Source organism: Trachemys scripta, chromosome 5, assembly GCF_013100865.1.
Source record: "Trachemys scripta elegans isolate TJP31775 chromosome 5, CAS_Tse_1.0, whole genome shotgun sequence".
NCBI classification, from domain to species: domain Eukaryota; kingdom Metazoa; phylum Chordata; order Testudines; family Emydidae; genus Trachemys; species Trachemys scripta.
Window position 1 is genome coordinate 35328984 of NC_048302.1, and position 21299 is coordinate 35350282.

At 41.7% G+C, this 21299-nt stretch overlaps 1 protein-coding gene across 2 annotated transcripts in view; it reads left to right on the forward strand.

Annotated features, from left to right (window-relative positions):
- Positions 1 to 21299, forward strand: part of UGT8 (UDP glycosyltransferase 8) — a 73211-nt gene that overhangs the window by 3916 nt on the left and 47996 nt on the right. Inside the window, exon 1 of one of the 2 annotated variants that reach the window (XM_034771277.1) lies at positions 15930 to 16698. The exons of the other annotated variant lie outside the window; for it this stretch is intronic. The gene's annotated coding sequence lies outside the window, so the exon portion shown is untranslated. Of the gene's footprint in view, positions 1 to 15929; positions 16699 to 21299 lie in introns of those variants that run through there. 2 annotated transcript variants of the gene reach the window in all.

Here is a 21299-nt window from a genome sequence, read left to right on the forward strand (position 1 = left end):
GGATGACAAAAAGAGATTCTGTCCTTGCTGATATCTTCCAAAGTTCAATTAATCTTTATGAAGAGGCAGGATGAGCTCATGCATTTCTTTCCTTCCTGTGGGCTTTCCATCCTCCAGTATGATTTCTATGTAAATAAGGTTTCCATTGTTTCTGATTCCACCATTTACATAAGAGACAGGTAGATAGTTGTGATATTTCCTCTTGTCTTGGCAGATTGTACAGCCTAATATCAATGAGTATCCATAATTCCTATATAGTGTTAATACATATATTTCACAATGATAATAATCACCAGTGTGTCATTAGCTTTCAGAAAAGACATCACTCTGTATACCCATATAATACGGTAATATTATATATGATCAGTTGATTCAATTTCTTATCACCTGAGGTTCAACTTCCTGTATTTAGAGACTGGTAAACTTTTGAAAGGGATTATTCTGAAAAGTAAAACCCAGACCAAGCTTTTCTTTGCTGCTGGGTGTAACCTTGCTGTCTCTTCCACCCACCTGTTAGCTTGATAGCTTTATTTATCTCTCTGGCATGCCAGTATGCCTTCCTTGTCTTTACCTGATGACGAAGCTGGTCCAGACAAGCCACCTATCTCTGCTTCCAGTCCATCCAGATATGTCCCTGATGAAGAGTGCAACATGCCCCCTCATAGCTGGGCATGGTGTAGCAGATCTTTCCTCATCTAGTAGCATATGCTGAGAGCTCCTCCAGCAGTCTCTCTTCTCGTGACTCAGCCAGGTCACTTGAAAGTCTCTCCCCTACTGAGGTATCAGTGTCCCAAACAGACAGCAACCTACATGACTCTAGTCCACTAGTATGATGCCTTCTGCCGCTCTAGGGCTCCTTTTCTGGCAGAGTAGTGGCCCAAGTTTTTTAACGAGTCTCAAAAGTGAAAGTGGAACTACTATAAAAACAACTTCTGTCTCCTTCCTCAGGCTTCAACCTTTAATCTATCTAGGGTCCTCCACTTCTCTATTCTTCTAAAGGCTTAACTTGTTGGAGTCTTGCCTCTACTCTGTCTCTCCCAATGCTGTTGGTAGGCCTTTTCTCAGGGCTACTCCAGGAGTCTTCTTCACTCCTGCAGAACTATCCTATCAGGGCCCATCCTAAGATGTAAACTCCCTCCTGAAGCTCCTCTTCAGTTGAAAGCCTGCCTGGGCTTCTTTCCATGAGGCCCAGGTCCTGGGCCTTTTGTCAGGGCTCAATCCTGGAGCATGTTCCACCCCAGTAGCTTCTTTGTATCCCTCTGGCTTCCCTTTGCTACTACTCTGAGTACAACTAGTGAGTTCTTCCTTCTCTCTACACCCCCTTCTACTTTGGGCTTCCTCTCTTTACAGGAACTACTCAGTTGCTTCCCCATGGGACTCCTCTTTAATTAGACCTTCCCCACCTTCCAAGTCCAGTCAGGTATATTAATTGACCTCAGGCCCACACTAACCTTTTCACCACCAGTGTAGGGTAAACACCCCAGCACAGTCCCCTTCTGTGCTCCTCATCTCATTCCCATTTTCCTCTTGAATTCACTTCCCATCCACACAAGCTTACCATGCATAGTCCCCACTGTGGACTTGGAGCACTGGGAGGATAGAGGGTTCTGATAAGGCCATTTGGTTACCATGTGATCCCCATTTTCTCTTCTTGCCTCTCATGAATTCACTTACTTTTTTATTCCCTTTTCATTGTTAAAAGGAAAGGGGGAAGCCAGCATGAGGGCACATTCTTCCTGTACCAGAGAAGAAATAGTCAGGAGACTCCCTGATGTGAAACCTCCTCTCTCAGCATGGATAGCTGTTCATCTGACTACAGTTGGGAAGGCATGGAACCCACCCACTTCAGATTCTCCTGCCTGATGAGGCCTCATTTAAATCAGCCATGGGGGAGAGAGAAGGAGCTCTGGAGAAGCACAGTACCCCAACCCTACAAGAAGAAGAAGAAGAAGAAAGGAAAGATGGGGGCAGAGGGGAGAATCTCTTCCACAGGAATGTTCCCCCCCGAGTTTGACCCCTAGCAGCTTCCTTTTATTTCCTGTTTGTGTTTAGTTATAGTGGAATGCTCCTTCTGCCATAGTAATGCAGCTGGATTGCTCTGGATCAATTTGTTAGCCTTCCTGTGAAGGCCAGGTGTAGGTGGTTATCCCATTACTATAGCTCTCATAAAATTCTCAGTGACTATATTCTGAAATGCTGTTTGTCACCCTGGAGCAACTTACCCCGCTCAATGAACTTCACCTCATCAACATTGTGATTTTCCTCACACCTCATTCTGCATCTTGTTTATATTGTATTGCTTCTTGCATAGTAAAAAAGTCCAGAATTAGCACCACTCCACAAATGTGTGTTTAGCTGGGGAAGGCCTCTATTTGCATTTACCATGCTCCCTTTTCTGTCCTTCCGGCTCCTACCACACTCCTAGAAACTACATGCATTTTGAACTCTCATCACCAGTGAATGGTTACAGCATGTGAGCTGCATCCATCTAGCACTCACAACTCTCCCGGTGAAGTAAACCAAAGTAACCATTTACACTAATTAATTTTCCCATTTCTCCAAATTTTGCCTTAACTTACACTTCTGCAGTTTCATTCAAAGCACTGGTGTTCCGTGGGTGTAACAAAGCAAAATTTGGTCCAAAATTGGTGAAGAAAGAGGCATAAAACTTTAGAATGCTCTATTAAAACTCCTCCAAATCCATCCTATGAAATGTTAGTGAATGTAAAGAGAGCGGCAAACAAATATTCAACTTGGGTGCCTAAATTAGACAACTAAATTCATATTTAGGTACATAAACAAGTGATTTTGAAAACTGCTGAGTGCCTACAGCTGTCACGGGCTTCAAACATTTCTTTACAGATGTAGGTATCTAATCTGAAGCACCCAAGTCTGAAAATTTTGGTCAGGAGTTCTATAAGAACACCATTAAACTAATGGACTATTAGAATTGCAAGTATCTTTTCAAAAACCTACTCTACACATTAAGATAAAAACAAATAGAATGCTAAGAATATTCTGCATATAGTACATAGGAGTTTCTAAGAAGCCCTGAGTTTCTAAAAAGGGCAACATATATTTGTTTTATTTATTTTAATAGTTATAGTAAATGTTTTAACATGCTGGAAGGCAGAGAGAATGTGTTGTGACTAATCCTGCTGTGTTTGAGGTGTGAGCTAGGGTTCCAAGCAGCTTGGCATCATCATGACTTAAGTGGTTTTGAGAACATGAAGCTGTGGAAACTTTAAGCATCTAAGGAATCTAGGTGCTATAAGGTTAGGGGGCAGCTGAGCAGGGTTTTAAGAGTAAATATCTCCACTTTAAACAATTGTTGGTCATGTGTATTATTTACATTATGCAGGTATTCTAGGTATTTTTCAAACACATAGGAATACACAGACCTTGTTCCAGAGAATACAATCTAAAAAAACAAGCATAGGGCTGGGTGCACCACGTATGCAAAGTGATGGTGACAGTTTGTCCCCAGCAGCCTCCTGCCCTACCAGCTGCAAACTCAGTTATTCTCCTCTTTATATTGGCTCTCTATCCTTGATACAAAAACTTTGTTTTTAAACTAAGCACGCTACATTCACCTCCCCTACATCTTCCCTCAAAAATTAACCTCCCCGCATCTTCCCAGTAATCCAGCCTCAGCTCCAGTATCCTTACATGCATCCCTCCCAACATTCCACCTTGATCTTCATTCACTGCTGACATCAGAGATTGGCAGGAAGTGTACTGGGGATGTGAAAACATGCTGCTACATCTCCATCAACAATTGGAGTCTCTCTCTTCTGATGTGCAAGCTGTATTTCAGAGGGGTACTGTTGGGGCTCCTACTCTATATGTCATTCTGCTGTGGGAGCTGAGTCTCCTGGACCAAGTGCCCATGGGGTTACAGTTGCTTAGTATAGAGTGGGTGAGCAGTAATTAGTAATATTACTGTGGCACCCAGTAATTGTCTACTATGAACATGAGCTCAATACTGAAATTTGCAAGACAAGGACCCAGGTTCAAAATGACATTTTAACGACAAAAGTCTTCCATTTTTTGAAAAAATATGCTTCTATGCTGAGTAGATTTTTCCAGAATCCAATCATCTTTTCAGAAAATAAATATTTCAAAATTCACAGTCTTAGTCAGCACTGCATCGGTCTCTAAAGTCTGCTCTCTTGTCATGACGACCTACTCAAGCTTGAAATTTCTATATTGCTGTTTATTATAATTAACATGAATGTGCAAACCATAACATATTATATATTTCATATAACAAGTACTATCTTTTAGGTACTTCATGTCCATTAGTTTTCATATTTAAAACAATAAGGTTTTTTTATATATGAAGGCTTAGATGAAAACTAATGGACATGGTGTACCTTACAAGTTAGTACTTGTTATATGAAATCTATAATACACTGAGAAGCAATATTTATAGAGGCAGGAAAGCGGATTTATTCTGAGAAAGGGACAGTTTCAAATCCAAGCTCTTATAATCAGAAGTAAAATTGATGGGAATCTTTTACTTTTACTCTGTCACAGGAAAGAGAGAAGGAGTAAGGTATTAAACTAGTTCTGTTGATTTTTATCCTTCATGCTAAGAAAAGTACCTTTAAGTGTATAAATTCTAAAATAAAGTCAAATCAAGGATGACCAAGCTATAAGAGATATCATTTTGAAATGTCCTACACGATCAGTGATTTAAGGGTTGTGTGAACCAATGCCCTTCAAAAATGGTCTTCTGGAAAAAAGTAACCTACACAAATCTTAAGAAATAAAGTTACTTTAATTTATCTGAATTGAACAAGCTTGCCAACAAGCATAATTAAAACATGTATTTTAATAAAATTTTATTTCCACTACAGTATTTTACATACTGGATATATCTTACTTTGCAATTTTAATCATGTGATTTATTAATGTTTGGTCACTTGTTGTAGAATGAAGCAGAACATAAGAATTCTTTATGGCCCTTTTAATGCTTCTAGATGCTTGGCTGTCATATGATGGTGTGAAATGGGGATAGCTTGTACCATGCTGGAGCTAGCTATACTAGAAACAAAATACCAGGGCATCACTTCTCCCCCTAAATGGTTTATTTTAAAATTAAACTCCAGTCTGAGTAAAATAAAATTATTATTAGTTTTTACCAAACCATTGCTGTTTCAAACTCTGACATTGATCCTTTCGGTCAAATTCTGCACTATGACCCGTAGAATCCTACTGAAGTATCCAAGAGCACATAGCCTGCATTCTTCTCAGCCCTCTCAAAGACATAAACAAGCCTTTTAAAATACATCTACTGTTCATCATATTGCACTGTAACTTCTCTCCTCTGACACTTCCCACAGAGTAGTGCTGCCATGGGAAGACCTATAATTGATGGAAATGTTTTAAATAAACTGCATCTTTTGATACTTAAGAAAAAGTTCCTAATTTTATACTGGCATATGCTAGTCTACAGGCTTCATGTTTCCTCCCTCCCACCAGAGGGAGACAAAACACTGCGGCTTTAATACGGTATCATCTTCATTACATATGCCACTTTGGTTGTCAGCCTCCGCCAGATGAAGATCCGTTTAATGCCTGTAATCCCTGGGAGTTTAGGTAGGCCTTGTACCCTCTAAGGCTCTTGGATTTCCCTGTGCTCCCCTTGTGCTTACAGCACAGGCTGTTGGTTCTTTACTTCCCTCTGTGTTTCTGCCTGTATGGGCCAGGAGTGACTGGGATTGAGCTGCTTCTGTGTACTCCGCCCCACACACACTCTCAGGAGTGGCTCAGAGATCTTTGGTTAGAAGTCTCTTCTACCTCCCACTGTTTCCGGATACGTACTGAGTGTAATACACACTCTCTCTCTGCAGGTAAAAGGCTTTCCTCTCGTCCCCCTCATTTACTCTCATTCCACCACTTTACCCTGGTGTCTGATAAGCAAATGGTGGTTAATGGTGGCTGACTTGTGTGCTCTGTTCGGTTATTAAATTATATGGGTTGTATTTTTGGTAGAAGTGCAGTATAGGAGTGGGAGCAGGGCCACTGTTCTCAAGTGTTTCTTATTAAACACTGATATTGCTGTAGATTATGTGCCTATCCCTATTTTATATCTTTTTTCCCCCTTGTGTTTGATAAGACAAGATTATAGCTCATGGTTACTTTTGTGCAAGATGGCTGAGCAATTTTGAGAAATGTTGCCTGTAGCTTTGTCAAGAAGCTTCCTCAGAAGGGGAATGGGCACTTCCAAGATATAACATAGGAATGTGTAAAAACCAACAGAGAGTCCTGTGGCACCTTTAAGACTAACAGCTGTATTGGAGCATAAGCTTTCGTGGGTGAATGCCCACTTTGTTGGATGCACGTAATAGAAATTTCCAGGGGCAGGTATAAATATGCTGGCAAGAATCAGTCTGGAGATAATGAGGTTAGTTCAATCAGGGAGGGTGAGGTCCTCTGCTAACAATTGAAGTGTGAACAACAAGGGAGAAGAAACTGCTTCTGTAGTTGGCTAGCCATTCACAGTCTTTGTTTAATCCTGATCTGATGGTGTCAAATTTGCAAATGAACTGAAGCTCAGCAGTTTCTCTTTGGAGTCTGGTCCTGAAGTTTTTTTGCTGTAAGATGGCTATCTTTACATCTGCTATTGTGTGGCCAGGGAGATTGAAGTGTTCGCCTACAGGTTTTTATATATTGCCATTCCTGATAGCTGACTTGTGTCCATTTATCCTTTTATGTAGAGACTGTCCAGTTTGGCCAATGTACATAGCAGAGGGGCATTGCTGGCACATGATGGCATATATAACATTGGTGGACGTGCAGGTGAATGAACCAGTGATGTTGTAGCTGATCTGGTTAGGTCCTGTGATGGTGTTGTTGGTGTAGATATGTGGGCAGAGTTGGCATCGAGGTTTGTTGCATGGATTGGTTCCTGAGTTAGAGTTGTTATGGTGCGGTGTGTGGTTGTTGGTGAGAATATGCTTAAGGTTGGCAGGTTGTCTGTGGGCGAGGACTGGCCTGCCTCCCAAGGTCTGTGAAAGAGAGGGATCATTGTCCAGGATGGGTTGTAGGTCACTGATGATGCGTTGGAGAGGTTTAAGCTGAGGACTGTAGGCGATGGCCAGTGGAGTTCTGTTGATTTCTTTCTTGGGCTTGTCTTGTAGCAGGAGGCTTCTGGGTACACGTCTGGCTCTGTTGATTTGTTTCCTTATTTCCTTGTGCGGGTCTCGTAGTTTTGAGAATGCTTGGTGAAGATCTTGTAGGTGTTGGTCTCTGTCTGAGGGGTTGGAGCAGATGCGGTTGTACGTCAGTGCTTGGCTGTAGACGAAGGATCGTGTGGTGTGTCCAGTGTGGAAGCTGGAGGCATGAAGGTAGGCATAGCGGTCGGTGGGTTTTCGGTATAGGGTGGTGTTAATGTGGCCGTCACTTATTTGTACTGTGGTGTCTAGGAAATGGACCTCCCGTGTAGATTGGTCCAGGCTGAGGTTGATGGTGGGGTGGAAGCTGTTGAAATCGTGGTGGAATTCTTCCAGAGTCTCCTTCCCATGGGTCCAGATGATGAAGATGTCGTCAATGTAGCATAGGTAGAGGAGGGGCGTGAGTGGACAAGAGCTGAGGAAGCGTTGTTCCAGGTCAGCCATAAAAATGTTGGCATATTGTGGGGCCATGCGGATGCCCATGGTGGTGCCACTGGTCTGGAGGTATATATTGTCACCAAATTTGAAATAGTTGTGCGTGAGGATAAAGTCACAGAGCTCAGCAACAAGTTGTGCTGTGTCATCATCAGGGATACTGTTCCTGACAGCTTGTATTCCATCTGTGTGTGGGATGTTTGTGTAGAGAGCCTCCACATTCATGGTGGCTAGGATGGTGTTTTCTGGGAAACCACCAATGCATTGGAGTTTTCTCAGGAAATCAGTGGTGTCACGGAGATAGCTGGGAGTGCTGGTGGCATAGGGTCTGAGCAGAGAGTCTACATATCAGGATAGTCCTTCAGTGAGAGTGCCAATTCCAGAGATGATGGGGCGTCCAGGATTTCCAGGTTTGTGGATCTTGGGTAGTAGATAGAATAACCCCGGTCGGGGCTCCAAGGGTATGTTGAATTGTTTCTGTGTTAGTGTAGGGAGTGTCCTGAGTAGATGGTGCAGTTTCTTAGTATATTCCTCAGTGGGATCTGAGGAAAGTGGCCTGTAGACTTTGGTATTGGAGAGTTGTCTGGTAGCCTCTGTCTGGTAGTCAGACCTGTTCATGATGACAACAGCACCTCCTTTATCAGCCTCTTTGATTATAATGTCAGGGTTGTTTCTGAGGCTGTGGATGGCATTGCGTTCTGCACGACTTAGGTTATGAGGCAGGCAATGTTGTTTTTCCACAATTTCTGCCTGTGCACGTTGGCAGAAGCATTCTATATATAGGTCCAGACTGTCATTTCGACCCTCAGGAGGAGTCCATGTGGAGTTCTTCTTCCTGCGTTGTTGGTGGGAGGGTATTTGTATATCAGTGCACTGTTCAGTGTTATCTTGAAAGTATTCTTTGAGTCGGAGGCGGCAAAAGTAGGCTTCCAGATCACCACAGAACTGTATCATGTTCGTGGAGGTGCTGGGGCAAAAAGAGAGTCCCCGAGATAGGACAAACTCTTCTGCTGGGTTGAGTGCGTAGCTGGATAAATTGACGATATTGCTGAGTGAGTTAGGGGTATCACTGTTGTGGCCCCATGTGGCAGGTAGGAGTTTAGACAGCTTACGGTCCTTTTTCCTTTGTAGAGAGGAGAAGTGTGTAGTGTAGATCTCCTGTCTTATTTTAGTGAAGTCCATATGCATGGAGGGTTGGTTATTAATGTAAGTCTCCAGGTTGGAGAGCTCTTTTTTGATGTTTTCCTGTTTGCTGTATAGGATGCTGATCAGGTGGTTCCTCAGTTTCTTTGATAGTGTATGGCATAATCTCTGACTGTGGTCTGTACAGTATGTAGATAGCAATGGATTTTTCACCTTCAGTCCATTTGGTATGATGTCCATCTGTTTACATTTAGAAAGGAAGATGATATCTGTCTCTATTTGTGCAAGTTTCTTCATGAGGTTGATAGATTTCCATTCCATACGGCTAAATGCAGTGCCTTGCATGGTGTCAAGTATCAGAGAGGTAGCCATGTTAGTCTGGATCTGTAAAAAGCAACAGAGAGTCCTGGGCACCTTTCAGACTAACAGATGTATTCGCTACATTCCCATTCTCTACATGTTTTTTATGACTACACGGTACATTGAAGTAAGAATTGTTTAGTTTGGCTGCAAACATTCTCACATTTTATATGGTGAAGACTCCAATAAATATGTATGTTACAACCCCTTAATCAAGATTTCCTATCTCTGCTATTCAACTATATAGTAAAACTTAACAGAAGTCTCTCCCTTCTCTGTGACACCACATCTGCACACTGTTGGAGTGATTACAGTTGAATTCTTCAGTTATTTTGAACCATTCTGAATAATTTTTTTGGCAGGCTCTGTTTGAGAATGCAGCTTTCCTGTCAATATTGTACACCTTTGCTTGAATCTCTATTTTGACCCAACTCTTTTAGACTGTACCTAGATAATTAATGGTTGTACAGTCTTTAAATTTAGTAAAAGAAAGTGAAAGTTAAACTGGAGATAAGTTGTATTTGTTTGGTAGAAGCGAAGCTTCAGAAGAAAAATATTTTGCATGAAGGTGAATGTGTTTTAGCATTATTAAGATAGCGGACACCTGATATTATAATAAACTCATTAGCCCTGAAGCTGTAATCCTCAATTTCATAAATCATCCATTGACTTGATTATTAGTTTTACCCTATGTGAACAGATCCATTGAAACTTTAGTAAAACACACCTTTAATCTTTTTGATAGCCCACTTAGGCTGTTCCAACACTGTCTTCAGTCCCTGTAATTCTAGAGCATGAAGTCTCATTTTAGGCATCTGTTTTGGAGAGTCACTGGTATAATGCTAGCATAAATTATGTATCTCAATTATTATTAAACATTTATATATTAGGACTGTATCATGCTTTAGAAAATTTTGATTCTAAAGAATTTTTAAGGACTTTTCTTAAAACAATGTTTTAGATGATACCAGCACTTTTGGATGCAATTATCCAAGAGAGTTGCATGTTAGAAGTAAGTCTGACAGTTTTGGAAGAGAAAGATAAGTTTGTCCCTTTAAGAAGAGTAATTTCACCACTGGCATGTCCCATCATGGCTGGACATCGTATAACAGGCTCTCCTTGACTACAGCACCCTGTTGCAGCTGCTCTAGTCCTTCAGTGATCTGCCTCATCTCATGACTTGTCCCTCCAGCCAATCCACTTTTTACCCATTGCAGGGTAATAGAGTCCATTGCCCTTGCATCTGGTATTCAGCCACAGCTCTGTGCCCCAACGTCTTTACACTCATGGATCTCAGGGTTTTCTAGTGTCCTTATCCCTCTGTGTGTGGGGGGGGGGGAGAAAGGGAGGGGTGTCTCACGCCACCTTCTCACAAGGCTGATAGAGAAACCTAGGCCTTCCCACTATACTGCATCCCAGCCTAAGGACCCTTTGATAGGCAGGTAAAGTCTATCTACTCAGACCTGCTCCCTGTCACTTATACCTGTTACCAGGCATCCCCCACAGCCTCTCTTCATTCACCCCTCTGTCAGGGGTGAGTCTCGTGTCTCTCCCTTAGAATCCCTCAGCAAATCTCAAACCCAAAATACAAACAAACTAACTCTGCCCTCCTTGAGGTTGACCTTTCATCTCTGTTAAGCATCCCCTGTTCTGTTCCAGGTCTCTGTCTCTTTAGAAGTCCAGATTCTTCCCTTTTATCTAGGCTCCTATTCTCAAGGGACTACAGAGTTTCTTCCTATTGTCCATCTAGTCTGGGCATTGTCTCTTTATTCTAACCACACACCTCCTTACCCAGCTGGGGCTCCTCTTTATTTGTCCCTGGCCCACGTCCCAGGTGCAATCAGGTGCCTTAATTGACTCTTCAGTTCCAGTTAACCTTTTCATTACTTATGAATGCTACATACTCCATTATAGCCCCTTTTAAGTAAGGTGCATTTAATACTGATTCTTCTTCATTATTTTCTTCTTCAATGTAAAAGTTTGTTTAATCTACCTCTAAATTTGTATTAGATGAAGTCAGGTAAAATTGGGTATATAAACAGCTGTCTACCCCCAAAAACTGCTATAAGTTGTCCTGCAAGCATCTCAAATCCTTATACAAAATCAGCGGACTCCCTTGGCAGTCAGAACAAACCACTTGGTGCTTTGACTGAAGCCATCAGATCTGTTCTCCACTTCCCACCCAGCAGATGTAATATTTTTTATATCATACTCTCAAACCCAATATGCTTCTTCAATGGATAAATTGGGGGTGTAGCTGTTATTATTAAAAATGAGATGAATAAAGAGTAAATACAATATTCTGTCTTCAGCTGTACGTGCAGGGCTCCTATTGACTTCTTAAAAGGCTCATTCAGTGACTTGAATAGGTGCTCATAGCTGCAGCCAAGGCCAAAGTTTGTACCTATTCATTTTCATACCTAAAAAATTACAAGACAGAATAATACACTGTTTCAGTGATCCCTAACAAGATATGACATGAAAACCTTAATATAAATCCAGATGTCTGCTGTAGTTGCTGTAGGATCTTTCTCCCCCACACTGGACAATGTATTATTTCTACACTCCAAGGTTTTGTGGGTCTGTAGACCTTTGGTATCGTCATCCCTGTCAGAACTCCACTGGCTGCAGTAGAATGACACCAGGCATGAGAGTGGCCCATTTTCTTTACACTTCTGTAGCAAGTTTGTTTCTTACCCCAAACTGCAGATTCATAACTTTCTCTTTAAAGCCCACTCTCAGTGGTTCTGACTGAATTTAGTGCTCACAAAAAATACTGGAGTGACTAAAGTGATTTACCTATAGAAAATGTAGAACACAGCCATCATTACAGGCATAGGTTCCAAACTTGCAGATGGTAGCTTGCAAGTGCAGCAGTCCAGCTGCACTTATTCAGTTGCAGTATCTTGCCTTCCCTCATATCTGACCTGGTGGGACCACCTTTAATGGCGAGACAGTAGGTCAGCCTCCCTGTTCATTCAGTCATTTTCCTTTCTTCTAAGACTGGTGATATATGGTCTAATTATTGCTAATTTGGTGGCTTGGTGGCATTGTCTTGTAACACTCCCAATATGAATGCTGCATGACTAACATTAAAACTAACCCTCTCCCTCAAACATACTTTACAATTCTTTGATTTTTTTTCAAAGGTATTTTGTTTGGAATAAAAATGGAAAGTAAGTCCTTTCCTTCTTTTCTGTTCATTCCCCTCTTTTTGATGTCCTCTGCATGATGTACATGGCTTGTAACCTTCTGAAGTATCAGCTGCTTTCTGTTTGACTACTGCAGCTAACCTTGGGCTTGGAATGCAGGCATATGATTTCTTTAAGTGCCTCTATAAAGCCATTCTATCAGTAAAATAGCAGAGAATTCAGGATGTGTCAGAATCATTATCGAATAAAATTTACACCACACAAACTCTTCAGACCAACTTCAAACCAGGATATAAGTGGGTGCACCTCTGCTGAAGTCAGCGGAATTTGACCAAATCTAAACTTGGCCCCTCACCCACAATTCTAAGGTATTTGAGGTATGATAAAATGACTGGCATCCTGCCCTTACTTCAGTTCAGCAGTTTTAACTGTAGTAATGACCTTTATTAATGACCTTCACTTTGTTTCTGATGTTTAAAAATATGAAAAGAAAACGCATTTTTAAAACATATACGCCCATAAAGGCCTGACCTGTATTGAGAGTTTAGCCTAATTTGCCTTATTCAGCCAAAATTCCTGTCGACATCTGTGGGAGTTTGACCAGAGTAGAGAGAATGCAGAAGTGGGCCTTTGACAAAACTTGTGACATTGAAATCCACTTCGGCTTTTTTTAAAATTTCTTGTTCTACTGTTCTGTTTAAAACTGGTTTCTGTGTTCATCTGCCTGTCTCTCTCATTTTTGAATTCATTCATAGGTTTTTACCTCAGTTTTGTTTTCATTTCTTTTTCCATGAGTCTTTTTCAAATTTAAACTCTAGCAGTATAAATATTATTATTAGTAATAGTCATAATAACAAGAATAATACCGAGCTCTTATATAGAACTTTTCATCAGTAGATCTCACAGTGCTTTACAAAAAAGGTCAGTAGCATTCTCATCAACATTATTAGCAACTTTCAGTCCCTAGCTGAACATTTTACCTATGATCTGTTTTATAGTGTGATAAATATGCTCTAGTATATAGTACTTCCCTAAGCAGCATTGGTCATAGAAAGTGGGTCTGCCAGTAGTGATGACATTGTACTGCTTACAGTTTTGTTTTTTGTAGCATGAAGGGTGACCTCTGATGGCAGCACTAACAGATACATTTACAGACGTTGATTTACAATCTTGTAATTATATGTATATATGTGGTTGAGAAAAACATAAGTCTAATAAACACATTAATGATTAACGCAGTTGCCAATCAATACTATTTTTCCCTTCCAATCTGCTCCAAATGGGAGAATATAATTTGATTGCATTCCAGTTTAATATTTTAAATAAAAAGCCCCAAAAGATTTTAACAGCTCCACAAACACAATTTATATTCCTTGCTCTGAAGTTTTGATTTTATTTAGGAGATTATAGGATAATGAGAAAAAACAACATTGCAGATGGGTGGAAAGATTCAAATACTGTAGTTAAATCTCTCAGTGCTTTTCCAAAGCAGTGCCTGTAATTTGCAACCTATCTAAATCTCCATTTTTTCTGTTCTGTAACTGAATAGTATCTTGTGATACATGTCTGCTAGCTTTGAGAAGAGTGTAAGAAATTCATTGTTAATCAAGATTTGAATTCAGATCTCTAGAGGTGAAAATCTAGTTTATTAATCTGCTGCTTTTCTGAGCTCCTTTATATGGTCTGGTATTTAAAAAATAATAATAATAAAAAAATATATATGGAGATATATTTATCTCATAGAGCTGGAATGGACCCTGAAAGGTCATTGAGTCCAGCCCCTGCCTTCACTAGCAGGACCAAGTATTGATTTTGTCCCAGATCCCTAAGTGGCTCCTTCAAGGATTGAACTCACGAGCCTGAATTTAAGAGGCTAATGCTGAAACCACTAAGCTACCCCGCTTTGTTGAGTTGTAACAAGTAACTCAAAATCTCTTTGTAGGGTGATGAGAGATCTATGGCTAGAAAGATCACTCCTTTGCTGACATTGCATCCCTACTGCTTAATATGAAGGGCACCTTTTTATCCATGGTTTCACTCCTTGCTGGCTAGATTTAAAAAATAAACAAAAAAATTAGTGTGTTTGAAGAGTGAATATGAGTGGATAGAATGTAGTGGCATTAATATTAACAATGCTTTCCCTGGTTTGCCTGCTGGTAAAAATTACAAGCAGGCCACTTTTAGTTCATGAAAGACACTTCTTTTTTTGCCCTATTGACTTCTCTGGGGGGTTTACCCAGAAGTGCAAGAACAGGATCTAAGGCCCATATTTTGCAAGATGCTCTACGGAGCTGGACCTCTGTGATTATATCAAGCCTGACTGATTTCAGTAGGGCTCTACACAAGTGAAAGTGGCTGTGTGGATCAAGCTGTAAGTCTGGAGGTTGAGTTTGATTTCAAATAGGGTTACCATATTTTAGTTTTAAAAAAGGAGGACACTCCACGGGGCCCTGGCCCTGCCCCAACTCCGCCCCTTCCCCGCCCCCAGTCCCGCCCCAACTCTGCCCCCTCCCCTGAACGCTCCGCCCCCTGCTCCTCTCCCTCCCCTGCTTCCCGCGAATCAAATGTTCACGGGAAGCCTGAAACAGGGAGGCAGCAAGTAAGCTGGGGCTGGGTGCGGTGTGGCGCGGCCCAGTCCGGCCCCCCTGGCCGAGCGGCTCCCTCTGATGGGTGGCCGGCCGGCCCAGGCCAAGAGGCTCTGGCCCCAGCATCTCCTGCCTGGCTCGGCTCGGCTCGGCTCGGGCCCTGGGGTGCTGGCCTCTGGCCGAGCACCGCCAGCGCCAGCCCCCGCCCCTGTCCCCGTCATGGCCCCGGCCCCAGTCCCGGTCCCGGCCGAGCACCGCCGGCGCCGTCCCCATCCCGGCCTTGGCCAAGCACCACCGTCCCCGTCCCCGGCCGAGCACCGCCGGCGCTGGCCCCGGCCCGGGCCGAGCACTGCCGTCCCCGGCCGAGCACCGCCATCGTCGTCCCCGGTCCCGGCCCTGGCCGAGCACCGCCAGCCCCGGCCCCGGCCGAGCACCGCCAGCGCTGGCCCCGGCCCGGGCCGAGCACTGCCGTCCCCAGCCGAGCACCGCCGTTGTCGTCCCCGGTCCCGGCCCTGGCCGAGCACCGCCGGCCCCAGCCCTGCACTGCCGGGCCCTCGCTCCCTATTTTCCCAGACATGTCCGGCTTTTGGGGATTTCCTCCCGGGCGGGGATTTGAGGCCCAAAAAGCCAGACATGTCTGGGAAAAACCGGACATATGGTAACCCTATTTCAAATGGATTGAAGAACAGTGAAATTGTTATTGCAATTCTAGCTCCTGCTTTATCAGTTTTGGGAAGGGGAGAGGTTTGGAGTAGTGTGTTTTGGTTTGTTTTTTATAATTTCAAAAAGTCATTGCTTTTAGCATTTTGTTATAAAGGAAATGTATTCAGAAATCTAGGAATTCTTCTAGTCTACGGAAAAAATGTGTTCATTTACACATCGTCTATGCTTGTGCTTAGTTTGCTTTAGCAGACCATTAAGATCTTCACATTCTTTATGTGTAGTATTTAGAATGGGTTTAATGTTTAACCTTTTGATTTTTGCAATATTTAACTTTCTCTTCCCACACCTCCTTATGCAAAGCACTTAGTTACAAATACTACTCCAAGTTTAAAAAAAACTATTGGTTTCTTGTTTCCTTTTGGCTGAGGGCAGTAAGGGTTTAAATTCAATGCTTCGTTTCTGAATAACTTTAATTTTTAAAAAACTATCAATCTTCTGGTTTACAGGGATATTGACATCTGTTTAGGCCACACATTTTCCTTATTTTATTGAAGGCAAATTCTAGGAAAATCGGGGAAAGGAAATCTTTTATTTTAAATAGTTATAAAAATTAATTTGAAGAAAAATGTGTGTGCCTTCATGGAGCCTTTTAATTAAAAGCAGAAATATTAGTGACTTGTTTGGGTTTTTTTATGTGTGCCTATTTTCAGCTGTATTCAGCAGCCTGGCATAACAGCCTGTTGACATTTAGATCAAATCTGCTTTTTTGGTCAGATAAGTTAACTTTTGAGAAAGAGGCATAGGCTAATGGCCTCAGGATGACAGAGTTGCAAGGCATCTGGTTTTCGACTGGAATGCCTGTTTGAAAAGGGACTCTGGTGGTTCCAGCCAGCACAGCTAACCAGGCTACTAAAAATCTCATTGACCACAATGGATGGCTCCATACGGCTCCTGGAAGTGGCCAGCTTGTTCCTCCAGCTCCTAGGTGCAGGGGCGGTGAGCCCACAGCACAGGTGCTGCCCTGAACACCAGCTCTACAGCTCCCATTGGCCAGGAACCGCAGCCAATGAGAGCTGTGGGAGCGGCGCCTGTGGATGGGGACAGTGCGCAGAGCCCCCTGGCCACCACTGCGCCTAGGAAACAGAGGGAAATGCCAGCCGCTTCCGGGAGCTGCCTGAGGTAAGCGCCGACTGGAGCCTGCACCCTCTCCTGTACCCCAATCCCTCACTCTGAACCCCTCGGCCTATGCCAAGAACCCCCTCCTGCACCTCAAACCCCTCACTCCCGGCCCTACACCAGAGCCCACACTCCAGCTGGAGCCCTCACCCCCCCAAACCCCAACCACTTGCCCCAGCCCGGAGCCTCCTCCCACACTCCAAACTCCTTGGCCCAACCCCCCCAGTCCAGAACCCCCTCCTGCACCCCAAACCCATTATCCCCAGTCCCACCCCAGAGCCTGCACCCCCAGCCAGAGCCCTCACCCCCTCCTGTACCCCAACCCCTTGCTCCAGCCTGGTGAAAATGACCAAGTGAGCGAAGTTGGGGAAAGCAAGTGTTGGAGGGAGGGAGAATGGAGTGAGTGGGGTTGGGGCCTCAGAGAAGGGGCGGGGCAAGAGTGTTTGGTTCTGAAATCAGAAAGTTGGCAACCTTGGAGTTGGAGCTAGAAGCTCCTAGATTCTATTTCTAATTCTGCTACTGACTAGCTGACGTTGACATGTCCTGATGGAACCACTGCAGCAAACACAACTGCAATTAGCCCTTGGGCTGCTGTAAGTTACATCAGAGGATAGAATTCTGCTTTCATGTACACTTGTGTAACCCCAGTGTCTATCCTTAGGCCCTGGCAGATACTGAACATCTCCACTTAGGTGCTGAAATCCCTCAAAGACTCCCATCAAAGTCAACGGGTATCAAGGGCTCTGAGGAACTTCCTGGAAATGCCCAGCATGCTCCAAAACTGGTTTCTCACAGAACACTAATGATACAAATAGCTTGAAGAGAAGCAGCATGGTCTAATGGATTAAGCATGGGACTGAAAGCTGGGTTTAACTCAATTTTATTAATGGTTTGTTTTGTTGCCTTAAATAAATCACTTAACCCCTCTGTCTCAATTTCTCCCATCTGCAAAACGGGAATAATAATATTTAACGGTGATGTTGTGAGGATTGATTTGTATGCATACTGCTAAGTGTTAATTGATGTCTTGGGGCAGCTCCTTAGCTGTGCCAGAGTGTAATCCTTTCAAGTCCCCTAATCCTGAGTTGGCTCTGGGCTGAAATGGCCTCTATTGTAATTTAAGGAAGCCAAGAGCTGATAGTAGTAGGTTTTGCTGGAACAGTCTTCTTGGGACATCTGTGTTGTCAGAGGATCAGGCAGAGCCCTTTGTGCTCTGACATGGTTCTGGTACACTCTGTGCTACCTGAGGATTCCCCTCTGTTGTGGGAAATCATCACCAACCCAATAAGGCATCTCTCTGGGATCAAGAGTATAGCCCTTTATGTCTAATATTAATGTTTCTGTTAGGGATTATGTATGTATTGTTGTTAGCATACAAAGCTCATCAATTGCAATGGGAGTTTTTGTAATACATTTTGAAACATTGTATTGGCGCTGAAAAGAAGCACTACACTAATAGTGAAGGGATTGTGTTTCTTCTGCATTTGTATTGACTGGATAATGGTTTCAAAGGAGGAATATTGTGTCATTGCTGCAATATTAATGTGCATTGCTCAAAAATGTGAATGAGCAACCTGAGGACATTTATTACATTTTATTTTATTTTTCATTGATTCTTTTTATGCTGCAACAGAAATATAACACTATTTGTAGTAAACAAAGCATTATAAGAATTAAGGTACTCCACACTGCACATATTAACACTGCAGTTTCATTGAGGAGTTCTGGTGACATTGTGTTACCATAACCCTCAGATGGAATTACAGCTTTAATCTATGTAGCTTTTGGGGGTACGTACGTAACATAATACATGGAAAAATACTCCCTTTGGTTACATAGTGTACTTATCTCTTCACTGAGATTAGCGGGGATCTCTTTAGAACACTCCCAGCCTGTGCCAGCCCTTCAGCTTTTGTTACGTTTCTTTCGTACTGATGTTAAGAATGTAAACACCTGTTTATTTCTCAATAAGAATATTATGCTGTCATGTATTATGTGTAATTTCATATTTGTTAACTAAAGTTGTAATTTATTACTATAAGAATGTTTATAGCCTGAGGAGATGTAGTTGCTAAATGTTTATAATAATTTTATTAGATGCTGTTCAGTTAATCATTGATTTTATTATTGGCTATTTTATGGAAGTATTGATTAATAGATTTGTAGATTCCAAGACCAGAAGAGACCATTGTGATCATCTAGTTTGATCTCCTGTATAACACAAGCCACAGAACTCCCCCTCCTACCCTAAAATTCCTAAAGCAGATATTTTTAGAAAAAAACATCCAATCTTGATTTTAAAATCATCAGTGATGGAGAATCCACCATGACCCTTGGTAAGTTGTTCCAAAGGTTAATTATCCTCACTGTTAAAAATTTAAGCCCTATTTCCAATCTGAATTTGTCTGGGTTCAACTTCCAACCCTGGCATCACGTTAAACCTTTCTCTGCTAGACTGAAGACTCTATTATTAAATATTTGTACTTACAGACTGTAATCAAGTTACCCCTTAATCTTCTCTTTGTTAAACTAAATAGATTGAGCTCCTTGAGTCGATCCCTATAAGGAAGGTGTTCTAATTCTTTATTCATTCTTGTGGCCCTTCTCTGAATCCTCTCTAATTTATCAACATAACATCCTTCTTGAATTGTGGACAACAGACCTGGACACAGTGCAATTGCAAGACCAGGGTAGGCACATGTACCCATTCCTAAACTACATCTTTGTCCTGGATTGCACCTGAGCAGCCACCAAAGTTTTGACATATCTGTCTGTTCACCCTGCAATTACATGGGTTTATCATCAGCACTGACAAACACAACCTCTCTTATACAGTCATATGCTGATCTTGCAGTTAACAGAGGACACAGTAACCCTGTCAGTGGAGTGATTCTTGAGATTCAATCAGTGATCTCCCAAGTGATATCCAGTACCTTGATATTATTTTTAGTCAAGATTGGGGCTCCAGAGAAAGTGAAATAATTCCTAATGTGTTAAGCAGAGGAACTGAGGTCGAAAGAAAAGATTCCTCTACCTGTAGCCCAAAATATTGCAGATTTATGCACAAGCAGAATTTGTGTGCAGCTGTTTATAGAAGAAGATCAGCTAATGACATGTTTAACAACTCAGTTTATGCAGGCAAATTCACGTTTGCAAGCATATGTAAAGGTGCTGTATGTCAGCTTTTAACAAAAACAAATTGTTTCTTTCAGTTTATGTATATTATACATTTTGGAAAATGTTATCTGTTTATCTCCAGAGAAATAAATAGGCGATGTGAGCACCATGTCTAAATTAGATTGACTTTGACTTACCTTTGTGTGTGTAGCTTATTTAGTTAGTTTTATTGTGTTTGCATAAAATTGGAAGAAAAAACTGAAATATAAGACCATTTACATCCAAAAAGATTTTAAAATACCCGAATTGTTCCTCTTTTGAGCACCAACAGTCATAATACTTGTACGTAAGTAGCTGCTGGTATATCTGATTTCAAAGTGATACTCTGAAGTATTTTTGAAGTTTTAAAATAAAATATTTACATTGTTTAGAAGCTTGCAAATATAACTGTAGTCTTTGCTGATTTTGATGTGTATAGTGGGATTTAAAGGTACTCTCTGAGACCAAAGGAAGTTAATGGAGCTTTTTCAAAACATGGATTAAAAATGATCCAGTTTAAATGGTTTTTAAAAAGTTTGCCTGGACATTATGGACTTGGCAGATCTAGTTTCAAACTGTGTTTTAAAAATTGTTCTAGACTGTAGAGATGGGGCCAGTTAACTAGCTGGTGTAACTTGGTGTAGTTCTATAAAGTCAGTGAAGGTACATCAATGTACACCAGCTGATCAAAAAGACAAACTGTATTTAATATGGGTTAGCAGGAACTGTTGACAAATCTTTTTATAAAGTGATTCCACTAACTCAGTTTAAAACCCAGTGCAGATGGAACTTTCACTTTTTCCATGAAGCATAAAACTACATCTAAACATTTTTTTTTTGCAGAATTCAGTCATATATTCACTTTGTAGCTTCTATTCCAGAACCAATGATATTTAAACAGTGCTGGGAATAGGTTTTCCCAGTAAATTTGTGTTCGTTGTTCTAGCTGGAAGGTGGTGTAGCAGCAATGTGCAAAATGTTCTAGATCTTATAGTACATAAACAGAATTTAAAATTTCTAGATGACAGATTGGTGGACAGTTCAAATCAAGTGGGAACATTTTAAAAAGAGCTCAAACTTAAGCCAGGAAACTGACAATCATCTGTGTATCACTCTCTTCCTGGGAAGCAGAGAGCAGGACTCAATATTTATTTAATCTGTGGAGCCAAGGTCCCATAGCAAGGAAAAAAGCTAACAAGCTTCTTGTTATGGTTTACATTACTAGATGGTGTGGTGAGTGTATTTGTTTCTTCAAGCTAAAAGAAAACAAGAGGAAAAGATAAGTGCCTTAAATTTCCATTCTAGAAGCAGTTATTTCAATTTACTCACTTTTTTTACATTTGTTTCTGTAATTGAATATTAGAAAAAAATCTTGTGTATCCAGTTTTTTGCTGGTGATAAATATTGTGTGAGGCTCTTTTCCTCTCAAGAGGCTCTTTTCCTCTCAT